This window comes from Phymastichus coffea, unplaced genomic scaffold (genome assembly GCF_024137745.1).
Source record: "Phymastichus coffea isolate CEN01 unplaced genomic scaffold, Cenicafe_Pcof_1.1 PCOF00001, whole genome shotgun sequence".
In the NCBI taxonomy this organism is placed as follows: domain Eukaryota; kingdom Metazoa; phylum Arthropoda; class Insecta; order Hymenoptera; family Eulophidae; genus Phymastichus; species Phymastichus coffea.
Genome location: NW_026706812.1, coordinates 3,200,661 through 3,214,042, shown reverse-complemented (window position 1 = coordinate 3,214,042; position 13,382 = coordinate 3,200,661). Strand labels below are relative to the sequence as shown.

At 34.5% G+C, this 13,382-nt stretch overlaps 1 protein-coding gene across 1 annotated transcript in view; it reads right to left on the bottom strand.

Moving 5' to 3' along the window:
* LOC131662819 (1,4-alpha-glucan-branching enzyme) overlaps positions 1 to 13,204 on the bottom strand; it is a 588,019-nt gene extending 574,815 nt beyond the window's left edge. The window contains exon 1 of the mRNA XM_058932788.1: positions 13,058 to 13,204. The gene's annotated coding sequence lies outside the window, so the exon portion shown is untranslated. The remainder of the gene's footprint in view (positions 1 to 13,057) is intronic.
* Positions 13,205 to 13,382: the final 178 nt, after the last annotated feature.

The following is a 13,382-nucleotide window of genomic DNA, read 5'->3' as shown; positions in this document are numbered from 1 at the left end:
TTAAGAGTGGGGATGCCACTTATAAAACTAAGAGCTCACTCTTGTTCCAAACAGTTGCTCAGCTCTCACTCAAGCAACAGTCTTACCTCTAATACGTCTTCCACTAACTATTGAAACAAGTAAGATGTTTAAATAATTTTAGTTTATTAATACCTTAGTAATAAATAAATAAATAAATAATTCTTTGATTTTTTATTTTTCAGAATGGATTTCTCAGCAATAAATAAAATTTCGAAGACGACTTACCTTCCTCGGAAGGCGATGTCCCAATTAACATCAAACACGTTATACCAAGTAACAAAAGTTAGATCATTAACAACGAAATATGGATTTAGCGTTGTTATTACAGTTGACGACGAATTTGATGTGTTCCTGCCTAAAAGGGTTAACATCGTACTCGAAAAAGATGAAGAAATGTTGAACAACCTACATCAGACTAGTGAGAAAGATGAATTATTTATTTACCATATTGTCGGTTCAAACTTCGAATTTAAACATAATTGTATTATCAACGAATAGTAATTAAATGTATTATAATAATAATGTAAATAGCTACACTATGAATAATAAAAAAAATATATCTAATTAAATAGTCTTTTTTCCTTTATTTAACTATCCTCTTATTTCCTTTTGTGGAGAGGTAAAAAAAAAAGTTCTTAATGTAGCCCTTTCCATTGAATTTCATCTCAATGTAAAGGTGACTCATGAGCGTTGATTCGAAAGGAAGTACCTCACAGGTGAGAGCGAAGGTTGGGGCTCTCACTATTCCTATAATTAACCTTAAGTTCCGATAGAGGGCAGTCATTCGAGTTCTAATATATTTATAAGAAGAATGCATAGTTTGCTTTACCATCATTCAGTGAGAAGAAATAGCTATAGCAAGACTATCCTCTTGTGGTTCATCATGGCGCCTATTAGAAGAAACAAGAAGAGCATTCGCGCTTCGAAGTATGTATGGTTCTCAGATAATATTCAAATTCATCATCTTCCTATTGAAGACAAAGACTCGAGAAAAGGAGTGTGGGAGCAGCTTGCACGAGATCGAGAACGCTTTCAACGTCGTATTATGCAACTAAGTAGTATAATATCGCGAGCACTATTTAAAAAACGTATAATAATGATGAATCATATTCTTGAACCTATACTAAAAAATCATTGTATAATATATACACTTAACAAACTAAAAATCTAAGTGGAGGTGGAAGAAGCAGCAAGTGGAGGTGGAAGAAGTAGCAAGTGGAGGGAGGCGGCCGTGCCGGTTAGAAAAAAGTGTAGGTGGGGAAAAGGTCTTAAGAGAGAGAGAAGAGCTCGGAAAACGTCATTCTGTTAGAAGAATCGTTACCAGTAGTATCCACTTCCTTCTCCACTATTCTCAAGTCTTCGATAGCAAGATGGACTTAGAAATGTTAAATAAAATAGCTATGAAGCCCTTTCATCCACTACCGGAGAAAAATCATTATGAACTTGAAGAAAATCGTTGTTATTTAGTAACAAACTTTAAGGAAGAAGATAACAATCGAATCATTCTCGAGCTTGATTGTGAATTCCAACTTATTTTACCAGATCGAATTTCAAGAGCCATCATGAAACATTATGATCTTTACATATTACTTTCAGATCATGTACAAAAATATTGTTTACAGATTGAATATCATAGCGCTGGTAGATTTCAATTTATTATTTAATGTAACAACAATGTATCTTTATTTCAATAAAGTATATACAATAAATTTATTATAAAATATATTGTGGAGAGGTAAATGAGTCACAGGTGTTTCTACTAAAGCAGGTTTCGACTTGTTCTAATGGACTCACAAGTGATGATGTTCAAATGGAAGTACCTCACAGGTGAGAGCGAAGGTTGGGGCTCTTACCATTAAAATAAAACAAAAATTATTTATTATTATTGTGATATTTATTTGAATAAAATTTACTTTACATAAACGTCTTTATTCTTTCATATGTATAAAGTCTTATCTATCCATGAATTGTGTGAATTGTCGAATCCCAACCATTTAACGTATACTTGATTACCACGTTTCCTTAAAACTTTTTCAATGAGATATACATCAGGATACATACTTTCTGTAGTTCTTGCACGTAAAAACCTCCAACAATTGGATTGCCTTTATAATCTCTTAAATGATAAGTGATAGGCTTTGTCTTCGCAACTCGTTGAATAGTAAAAATCTCAGTAGACCAGTTAGGAGTGTATCCTTTTTCGAAAACGTGTTTAGACTTGCTCACACGTACTTTATCGCCTACTTGAAATTTAGGGCTCTTAACGAAAAGACGTCGGTCGTAAGAGAATCGTCTCAACACCTGCATTTCATTCTCTTTAGTTACGTCTTTTGGCTTCATATCTATCGTACGATGTTTTCGATTATTGTAAGATTTCAATAAATCAGCTAGAATGTTGATCCATTTGTAATTTCCTTGAAGACTGAATTTTTTCCACATGACATTTTTTAGCGTGCGATTGAAACGTTCACAAATAGTTGCCTTAAGATTGCTATAAGTAGAATAAAGGTTTATTTTATATTTTTTCATTAAACTTTGAAAATTTGTATTGTAGAACTCTTTGCCTCTATCCACTTGAAGATTTTTAGGAATGCGTCCCTTTTTTAATACAGACTCCATTGCGTTAGTGACATCTGTAGCAGTTTTCTGTTTTACTGGAACTCCCCAAGCATATTTAGAGAACGTATCTATAATAGTTAATAGATAGCGAAAACCTTTATTCTCTCTAGAATAGTTTTGCATCTCAACAAGATCAGCTTGCCACGTCTCATCTATTCCGCGTATATCGACTTTTCGACGAGGATAGTTTCGACGTGCTGGTTTGTCTAACTCATCCACCACTCTTTGATGTTTCATTTTAAAGTTTTTTTTTTAAAATTTCAAACGGTCCAATTTTTGTAAAAATGTCTAACGGTCCAATAGTTTTTTCTATCACTTTCTCTTTCTGTTTCTCTTTATGATTACTAATATTATCTTTTTCTAACTTAGCAATAATTACTTGATGCTTTACTAATTCTAATCTTATTGTATCCAATGATTTTGAGAGATCATTTATCATACTCGTAAGCGTAGTAACGTTAGCTATAATAGTTTTTTGCAACGTTCGTAAGTTTACAGCATCGTTACTCTCCTGAGGATCGGCTATATAACAAATTCTTTTGTCATTCGGGTCGTATTGTCCGTCTTTAGTGATATTATACCATATACCAGGAGGACCTTGATTACCCTCCTTTTTTTTCAATGTACGTCCAAACACATCAACACTCATTTTATTACTGAGGAATATTTAGAATTGTCTTAATATATATAGCCAGCTTCACGTAATTCTTCAATGATTGAATGAATTTCATTAATATGACTAGGATTACCAGCGGTTTGTTCGGCGATAAGCAATCTCAATCGATCAACGAGCTCGTTTGGATCATCCCAATATACATAATCAAATAATGTTCCTTTTCTTGCTATTTTATAGTTAGGAAAAAGACCTCTTCCATCAATAGTCAATTTTCGCTTCTTAGCACTACCACTTAAAGATAAATTTGGACCAATATACTTTTTGAATTTATTTACATGCTTATTGCGATATTCTCCATTTGTTTCATATCTCTTACGATGAGCGTTAGTGATTTCAAGAATTTTTATATAATTTTCAATATCTGATGAACTGATTAATTTAGAATTAGGTTCTTTACGAAAGAGAAGTTCCATTAATCCAGATGTCTTGCTGAATGCTTTATCATTCATAGTCACATTATCGTTTTGGAAAGAAATTGGAGAATTGCCTATGACATATGTATTTTCATGCAAGCGAACGCCAAATGTCTTGTCTAAATTACTTTTCTGTTGCGGTTCATGCAATAGTCGAATATAGTTTCCTACAATCGAGTCATCCAATAGCTGTTTTTGTTGTTTTGAACTAACATTGTCTAAATTTATTGCGGTTCTATCAAGTGTTGATTCACTAGTCTTACTAAATTCATCTTCATCACCATCATCAGTAATAGACATAGCGGATTCAAATGTAGAATCAAGCGGATGTAATGTTGAATTTAAGTCATTAACAGTACTATTGAAATATCGAGATTTATAGGGAGTGTCAGCTGTTGTTTTTGACTTGAAAACTTTATCGAACGTAATTTTCTTCTCCTTGTTCGTTTCCTGTTCAGTATTATCGTTAGTTTTATCAATAGCTACCTCCACAAGTTTCTTCAATGGATCAACCATAGGTTTAAAAGTTTCATTCAATGTATTTTCTAAATCAGCTTTGTCACGTTTTATTAGTTGATACTTACGTCTGATGGCATCACGAGCCTCAGATAATTGCTCGAGCATCTTCTTTTCTTTTTCAAAATTAGCCATGTTGACGCTTGCAGTTTCTAAAGTTAAATAATCTTCATTCGTTCACTCCGTTATATTTATAGCAAAAGAATCGAATCCTTTTCTATACCGTCCATGATTGATTGGTCTATCTCTATCAATAACTATAAATCCATGATTATCGTCTCTCCAACATTTTGAACCAATTACTTTAAACTTCTCAAAAGTCATATCTGAGTTAACATGATCGTTATAAATATGTTTAATATTCACGTCATCTTGTCGAAACAAAACTAGTAAATTCACATTATCTCGAATGAGATGCTTCGGTATGCGAGCGTATGATTGACAGAGATAGAAACTATCTACCTTTTTATGTCTTCCCATACAGAAGAATGCTCTCACGTTGTCCTGCTTTTCAGTGGCTATATCGTCAAAAATCATGATGGAATTTGGATTAGCTTTATCCGGTGAAACAACTGCCTCATGCTCGCTGAAGGCATAATACTGTATACCATCAATCGGTTCCAATAAATCTTTTAAAAACTTATACTTTGGTTGATTGAGAGACTTTGAATAAACATAAATGTTTTCAAATCTAAGTCCATTAGGATGTGTGATTAGTGTTAGCAAACAGTTAGTTTTCCCACAGTTACTAGGACCACAGAAAACTGCTCGTATACTGTCAGGCAGTAGTTCACCATGTCTTTTTTCTCGTTTTTCCGTCTCAACCACATTATCAAAATTTATGACTTGCAACTTATGCGGTTGCTCTTTGAAGTCCATATTGTTTTCTAATCACCGATCGAAGGACGAATGAGACTACTAACTATAAAAAGACTGTTTATATATTTTTAGTTTCATTAAGACTTTGTCTTCTGATGAGGTATGATCATTTGTTACAAAAAAAAGACTGGTGGTGCTGGCTTAGTGAATAAGATCATTAATAACTTACCATTCGAAGCTCATTTGCCTGGTTATCAGTATTGCGGACCGGGAACTAAATTGAAAAAACGACTTGCTCGTGGTGATCCTGGAAAAAACCCGCTAGACGCTGCTTGTAAAGATCGCGATATTGCTTATTCTCAAAATCGAGAGAACATTGAGGCGAGAAACGTAGCCGACAAAATTCTAGCTAAACAAGCCTGGGATAGAGTGCAAGCGAAAGATAGTAGTTTTGGTGAGAAAGTTGCTGAATTTGCTGTAGCCAACATAATGAAAGTTAAAAGTAAACTTGGTATGGGTGTTAAAATTTTAAAACGAGGAAAGAAACGAGGTAAGGGATTAAAAAATCGCCAACAACAACGACAGTGACGAAAGACACATGTAAAAAGGAAAAATCTATCAATTGCATTGAAAAAAATTATTAACGCTGCCTCGAGAAGTGTTGTTCCTAGTAATAAATCACTCTTTGTCATTCGTTCGGCTATAAAAGGCGCTAAAGAAGCTGTGAAGAAGGCTGGAGGAAGAAGAAAAATAAATGTTCCTTGTATTCTACCAATTCCTAGTAAAGTGGGTGGAGCTCTTCCTTTTTTAATTCCATTATTTGCCGCTTTGAGCGCCACTGGAGCTTTAGCTGGAGGAGCTGCTTCAATAGCAAAAGCCGTTAACAGTGCTAAGGCCGCTCAAAATGAATTGAAAGAGGCTCATAGACACAATAAAACTATGGAAGCTATTGCTATTGGTAAAGGACTTTATTTGAAACCACATCGTAAAGGTTATGGTCTTCATCTGAAACCATATTCAAGTGGAAAAGGTTTAATTAAAAAAAGCTCGAAATAACTTTACCTAATCGAGCACTGACAGATCATGATATAAGAAAATATGCTAAAATACAAAAAATGCAAATTTTCGAGGTGTTTTTATGCGTGATGCTCTACCGACCGATGGGCCTCGATATCAAGAGACAGCTATTGTAAATTTGGATAATAAACGGGGGCCAGGTACTCATTGGGTAGCATATAAAAAGAAAGGCGATGAGGTTATGTATTTTGATAGTTTTGGTAATCTACAGCCGCCTATAGATCTATTGCTTTATCTCAAAGTTAATAGAATCATCTATAATTATATTAGATATCAAGATTTTAATACATATAATTGCGGCCATCTTTGTCTCAAATTTCTTTTAAACAAACTATAGAAAAGACGACTAGTATATAAAATACTCATTCAAAGAATGACTGTCATTTGATATGAATCTGTCATGGAGAATACACTAACATTGAGTCTCTCGGGAACATCATCCGTACTCGAATCATATTATTTTCCACCGATCGAATTGATAGCAAACAAAAAATACGTTCTTGGTCTAGTTGAGCTATTGACATTTAATTCAATACCAAACATTGACGTTGGTTGTAATAAATTTTACGTTGAAGGTCAAGAAGCTATCACTTTACCGACTGGTAGCTACGAAATAGAAGATATTGAAAGCTTTCTCATAGACGAATAAGCACCTAAAGGTATATCGTTTAGCCTAAAACCAAATAATAATACTTTACGTAGTGTCATTCGGTGCAGTCAAAAAATACATTTTGAACCAGAAGATTCTATTGGATCAATTTTAGGCTTCACTAAACGCACGCTCGTTGAAAACGAACTCCTTGAAAACGAAACACATAGTTCTGACTTACCCGTCACTATACTCAAAGTCAATGCTTTACGTGTAGAGTGTAATATTACTACAGGCTCTTACATAAACGATCGCAAAGTACATACTATACATGAATTTTTCCCAGCAGTCCCACCTGGATATAAGATTATAGAAGTTCCCTCTCACGTCATTTACCTTCCAGTCACTGTGAGGAGCATTGATCATTTTCAAATTCGTATAGTTGATCAAGACGGAAACCTAGTTAACTTTCGAGGAGAAGTCATCACAGTGCGAGTGCATATAAAGACCATATCTTAGTAATGGGTATCATTTACAATATAAAGAGCGGCCGAGGCTATATTAAAAGACAAAAATGTCGAACAGCAACCAGTAAACAGCGAGCTATCAGACCGCTCACACCTCAGAACATTCAATTTCTGAAAAGCTTGAGACTAGAAGTCGTCGAAAATCGTGGAAGAAAATATTGTGCATATTAGTGTGTTGTATAAAACAACAACAACAATAATAATAATATGGAGGGAATTCTAGACATTCATTCAGCTGTCGCTTTCGATGAGTCTATAGCTCATTATGAAGTTCATGCGCATCAGCCTTATTCATTATCATATTTCAATAATAGTGATGAAATTCATATAGCAATTCAACATCAAGATTTATCTCTGCTTCCATCGCGCAGTATGATTCATATTTGTGGTAGGTTGACCAAGCCGGACGGTACCACTCCAGTGGAGAACACTTTATTAGTCAACAATGCCCTCTGTCATTTGTTCGAGGAAATACGATATGAAATAAATGCTATTGAAATTGATAAAGTGAAAAATGTAGGCTTAACGAGCCTCATGAAAAATTGGCTTTCACTCAATCCATGTCAAAGCTCTATCGCTGAAAATGCTGGATGGAATGGTGATAACAACGAAGTTTTAATATGTAACGCTCAAGGTTTTTTTGATGTGACTATCCCTCTCAGTATGTTACTGGGCTTTGCTGAAGATTATCGGAAAATTGTAGTCAATGTCAAGCATGAACTTATTCTCACAAGATCAAGAGATGATTTAAATGCTATTTTGTCTGCTCCAATAGGGAATCCTGCTGCTTCAGAAAAAACAAAAATTACTTTAACTAAGGTTGAATGGTTGATGCCATATGTGATGGTTGCAGACAAAGAAAAAATCAAATTACTCAATCAGATTGGACGAGATCGTGCAATTACTATGAGTTATCGTACTTGGGAAATGTATGAGTATCCAAAATTACCTCGTACATCAAAGCATGTTTGGAGTGTTAAGACTTCCAATCAATTGGAAAAGCCTCGCTTTGTTATTTTAGCTTTTCAAACTAAACGTAAAAGTTCAGCAAGTGATAATTCTAGTAATTTTGATCATTGTAATATTAGTAATGTGAAGCTATTCCTCAATTCGCAATGCTATCCGTATGGAAATCTCAATTTAAATATCAATCAAAATCAGTTTGCTGTTCTCTACGATATGTATACTAATTTTCAAAACTCTTATTATGGTAAAGAAAACGAGCCGTTACTCAATAAAAAAGATTTCATTAATAAAGTACCGCTAGTAGTTATAGACTGCTCCAAACAAAATGAAACATTAAAAAGCGCGCCAGTCGATGTTCGCCTAGAATTTGAAACTCGGACTGATTTTCCTGAAGATACTGCAGCCTACTGCTTAATATTACACGATCGTATTGTACAATATAACCCGATTAGTGGTGATGTTAAAAAATTAGTTTGAAATTAACAAGACATTATGTAATCAATGTACATAATGCTTTTCAATAAAAAAATAAAATTATATACATATACACTATATATTGTTAGAATTTAATACAAACTACCTATAATCCTAGAGAGAGAGAGAGAGAAAGAGAATAGCATACACACTAAACGGCGTACGCACCTAGCAAGCTAGAGACGCTACCCCCTCTCCGAAGGCCCAAACTTAGCCAGCATAAGCTTACTATGCTCCCTACTATAGAAGGAGAGAGACCATCATACAGCTTACTAAATACCCTACCAACTTCTACAGCATCCTACCTTACCAACCTATGTAGATGAATATTGGTGGGTGAGTGGGTGAGAGTAGGTAGGTGGGTGGAATAGGTGAATGGGGGTGGGGGCACTGGTAGATCCTAAGTAAATTAAAACATTATTAATTTTTTATTTTAGTTTAATTTATTATTTTTTTTATAAAATACATTATTTTTTATAAAAATACAATTTTTTTTCTTTTCAATATTACTATTTAATTTTTTTGGACCCGACGACCTTAGAGGGGCGAGTCGGCTTCCTGATGGTTGGTTGTGCCGGAATCAAAATTACTTTCTGTCGAACACACTCAACGTTTTTTACCACCGGAATTTTTTTCTGTAAACAAATTTTTTAATTATTATTTTTAATTTAAATTTATTAATTCATTGTATAACTAAATTACTTACATTAGCGGTCAAATCGAGTGGTTTATCAATTTGAGTATTATCTCCTCTTTGACAGCCTGCGGATGTTGCTGTCGAAGAGGTTGTTGTTGACGTCGCTGGTGATGTTGTCCTCGACGTTGCTGTTGACGTCGCTGGTGATGTTGTCCTCGACGTTGCTGATGATGACGATGATAATGTCATCGATGTAGATGTCGTTGACAGCCTCGAAGATGACCCATTACCTTCATTCACCATGGCTGTTGTTGATGGTGCAGCAATGCTGGAAAGCCTTCGCTTAACTTTCGCAGCAAGTTCGTCTTGCTGCGCTTTAGCTAAGGCGGCTTTCCGTTTCCGCTCCAATCGAGCGGATTCTTGCTGCCTCCGCATAGCGTCCGCACGCTTATGTTGTTCTAGTTTGGCGTTGACGCGATCATTGACAATTTTGTCAATTTGATAGGCGACTTGATGCGCCATCATTCTGGCCGCTATAGATTCCTTGATCCACTGAAAAAGAGAAAAGACAATTAAATATTAATAAAAAATATAAATTGATATAATTTTATAATAATACGTACTTGTTGGACAATCGCCTTTATTTGTTGAATTTGCAGTGCTTGAGGACTGCTCTCCTCCACAAATCGTTGCAACTGAAAATAAATAAATAAATAAATAAATAAATAAATAAATAAATAAATATATGAGAAAAAATACTTACGGTAATTAATATTAAAATTAAGAGCCGATATACGGCTCTTTTCCGACATTCTGCATGGTCGGAAGCTGGTAATCTGAAGTGGTAAGCTGAAATTGAATAATAATATTATTAAAAAATTATAAAAGTTATTTTAATTATTTTTAAATTATTTAAAATTATACTTACAGTTTCTAAAAACTCACACGCTTTGGTGATACTTTCCATTGTTGTTGTTGTTTTATTTTTATTAATTAACTTTAAAAAAATATAAAACTTACTAATGTTTAAATAATAATAAACAATTAGCACTGCACTGTGAACCGCTCGAAGTTTCCTTTAAGACTGACCAACGAAAATCCTACCGAACACTCACACTATTATCAGGTACGAATTTTCTTCAATATATGTAACGCTACACACAAACGTAGAAATTCTTTGAGTGAGATAGGACGTTTAGTGTACCCTTTCCCACCCCATGTAGGCTAGAAAGTTTGTCACTTTCTAAAAACTATAAATCTTGACGTCCCGCTGACTTTATGGTCATCCGCAAAAAACACATTAAACGCAGGTCACGCGTCCGCGCTATGAGTTTTGTTTGACCATCCTTAAACCGTCTATGATTTGCGATAGTCATAGGTAACATAAGATAAGAGGGAACGTAGTAAGCATAGATGCTCTCTCTTTCTGAAAGTAGTAGAGAAGCTTGATCACCCTCAAACCAGCTATGATCTACATTTATGATAGACATAATTAACTTAAGATAATAGGGTAGTTAATAAGCATAGCTGATCATGCGCTCCCCTCCTCCTCACACTGTGGACCACGCTGAGTCAGAGCTAGAGAGAGAGAGCATACATTTAATACTGCTATAGTAGCGCACCCCCATCAGGCCAGAACTATAGACAGCATGCGCTCCCCTCCTCCTCCTCCGCACGCTCGGGCCCTATACCAAATGTATGCGTGTGTAGCTAATATACACAATATGCATCCTCTAAGGTACATGTGGCATTGGCTCTAGTGGTAGAACGCTAGCCTGCCAACCCAGAGGTCTCCGGTTCGATTCTCCGGTCTGTCCTTTCATTTTTTTCAAAAAAAAATCGTCGCTATTTTCTATATTCGTTTCATTCTCAATGTAGCAAGTAAATTATTAATAATATATATATATTTATAACTTTAAAAAAACATTTAAATTTAATTAGACTAAAAGCACTAGGTATAGGGTCCCTAGGGACTAGGAGCCCTAGGGACTAGGAGCCCTAGAAACCTTCCTCAAAAATTATAAACAATTATTAACATTAATAATAATAATAATAATAATTAACATAGAAGGGATAGAGGCCAGGGAATCAAATGGTTAAACCAAGGGACCCCCCACGAATATTGTTAATAATAATTGTTAACAATAATAATTATTATTAACATAGCCAGGGGGTCCAAAGGGTTAAGCCCGGTGGGGTCAAAGGGTTACGGACCCCCCGCAGGTGTGCTGGAACATACATTGCTATACTACTAGTATCTGATGGCGCTGCAAGTCATTTCAAAAATAGATTCCAGTTAAATGAATTTTTAAATGCAAGTATGAGTAAAAAATGGATATTCTCTGCTACTGGTCATGGAAAGGGTGCTGTAGATGGTATAGGTGGTTTGGTAAAGCATTATGCAACAGTGCATAATTTACGCAGTACTGAATTTGATGCTATTCAAACTGCTAAAAGTTTTGTTGAAAATGTATCAAAATACACAACTTCTATAGAGCTGATTTTGATGGAAACTGCAGAGATAAACAATTTTCGTAGTAGTCAAATGGAGCAAAGACACAAATGCCAGAAATATCAGGGTATTCAACGTTGCCACATGTGGAAATCTGTTGTCTCGGAAGGGAGGAGCGAATGTATTATAGCTCGAACGGCTGCGCATCCATGGATTGAAGTGAAAAAAGATGAAAAAAAAAGAAAAGTACTCATAAGAAGAAAAACGAAAATGTAAACAAGGGCAAGAAAGTGAAAGTTGTATCTAAAAAAGTGAAGAGAGTTGTAAAAGTAATCAACTCAAACAGAAAAAAATGATCGTGTAATTTTACATTTCTTGCAGACATGATTGAATAAAAGTGAGCTTTTTCTTTGAGTTACATGTTATTGTAGTTCAGTTATTAACCTACATAGTCGCTAACATGAATTCCTGAATGTATTTATCGCGTTTGACTTGAAAATGTAAAACTTTTTTTTTTAATTTTTTTAAGCGATATAACGAAAAAACAGCAAATTTTGATCGAATGGATTTGAAGGTATTGGTACTAAGAATATATAAAAAAAATTTGAGCGCAAAAAATTATGGCCTTTTTGAGATACACAATTTTTTCTCCAAGATGCACTTTTTCGAAAACATGCATTTTCTCCCGAAAAATGCATACATTCATATTTTTGATAAATTAGACTTGAAGAACTTCGTTTCTACTATAGATGACATAAAAATTATTTAATTGTATCGAAAAATAAAAAAAATATTGAGGAAACCAAATTTAATTGAAAAAATTTTCTCAATTTTCCCTTTTCAGCAGTGCATTTTCCGATTGCATTATTGACGGAACTATGCATCTGAGAGAAAAAAGAAAAAATACGGGTCCTCTTATTTTTGACCTAGAACAATAAAAAAATACTTTGGAGTAGCTTGGTGACAGGTGTGTGGGGAGCTCTGCATGATCTGAGATGGAATTGGCCATATATAAAATTATTAATATTAATTACAATATGAAAATTAATATTAATAATTCCATATAAAACAGTCATTTTATTTAGTTTATCAAAATTACAATATAAAATTATTATTTAATTACAATGTTACGTCTCACGTAACGGCCGCGGATTGACAATAGTTACTCAACAGCGACTGTCTCTTTTCGGCCAACGCGTAAGCAAGAGCAGGCTGGCAATCAAGCTAAGGCACCGACTAGAAAAAGTAACGGTTAATAGAAATAGATTTACCTGAAAGTTGACTCGTCCTATAACTCGTACTACAGGATTCAGGGATATGTTGTAGCTATATTGGATAGACGTAAGACCTTTCCTAATTTATAATATAAATGACAAGTGGTATTTTAGTTTAAATATTTATTAATCAGATCAAGTGATACAGAGACTTCACTCCGGAGTGTTTCAGAGTAGAATACTAAGTTCTTTCGACAGTCGCTCTCTCACATCTTTTATAAGGCAAAACACATAAAACTATACATTAAACTAGTCTATAAAGGGTTAAATCCATAAGAGGAGCACGCGTCGACAAAGAGCAAGGTCAGATTTAAATTAGGCA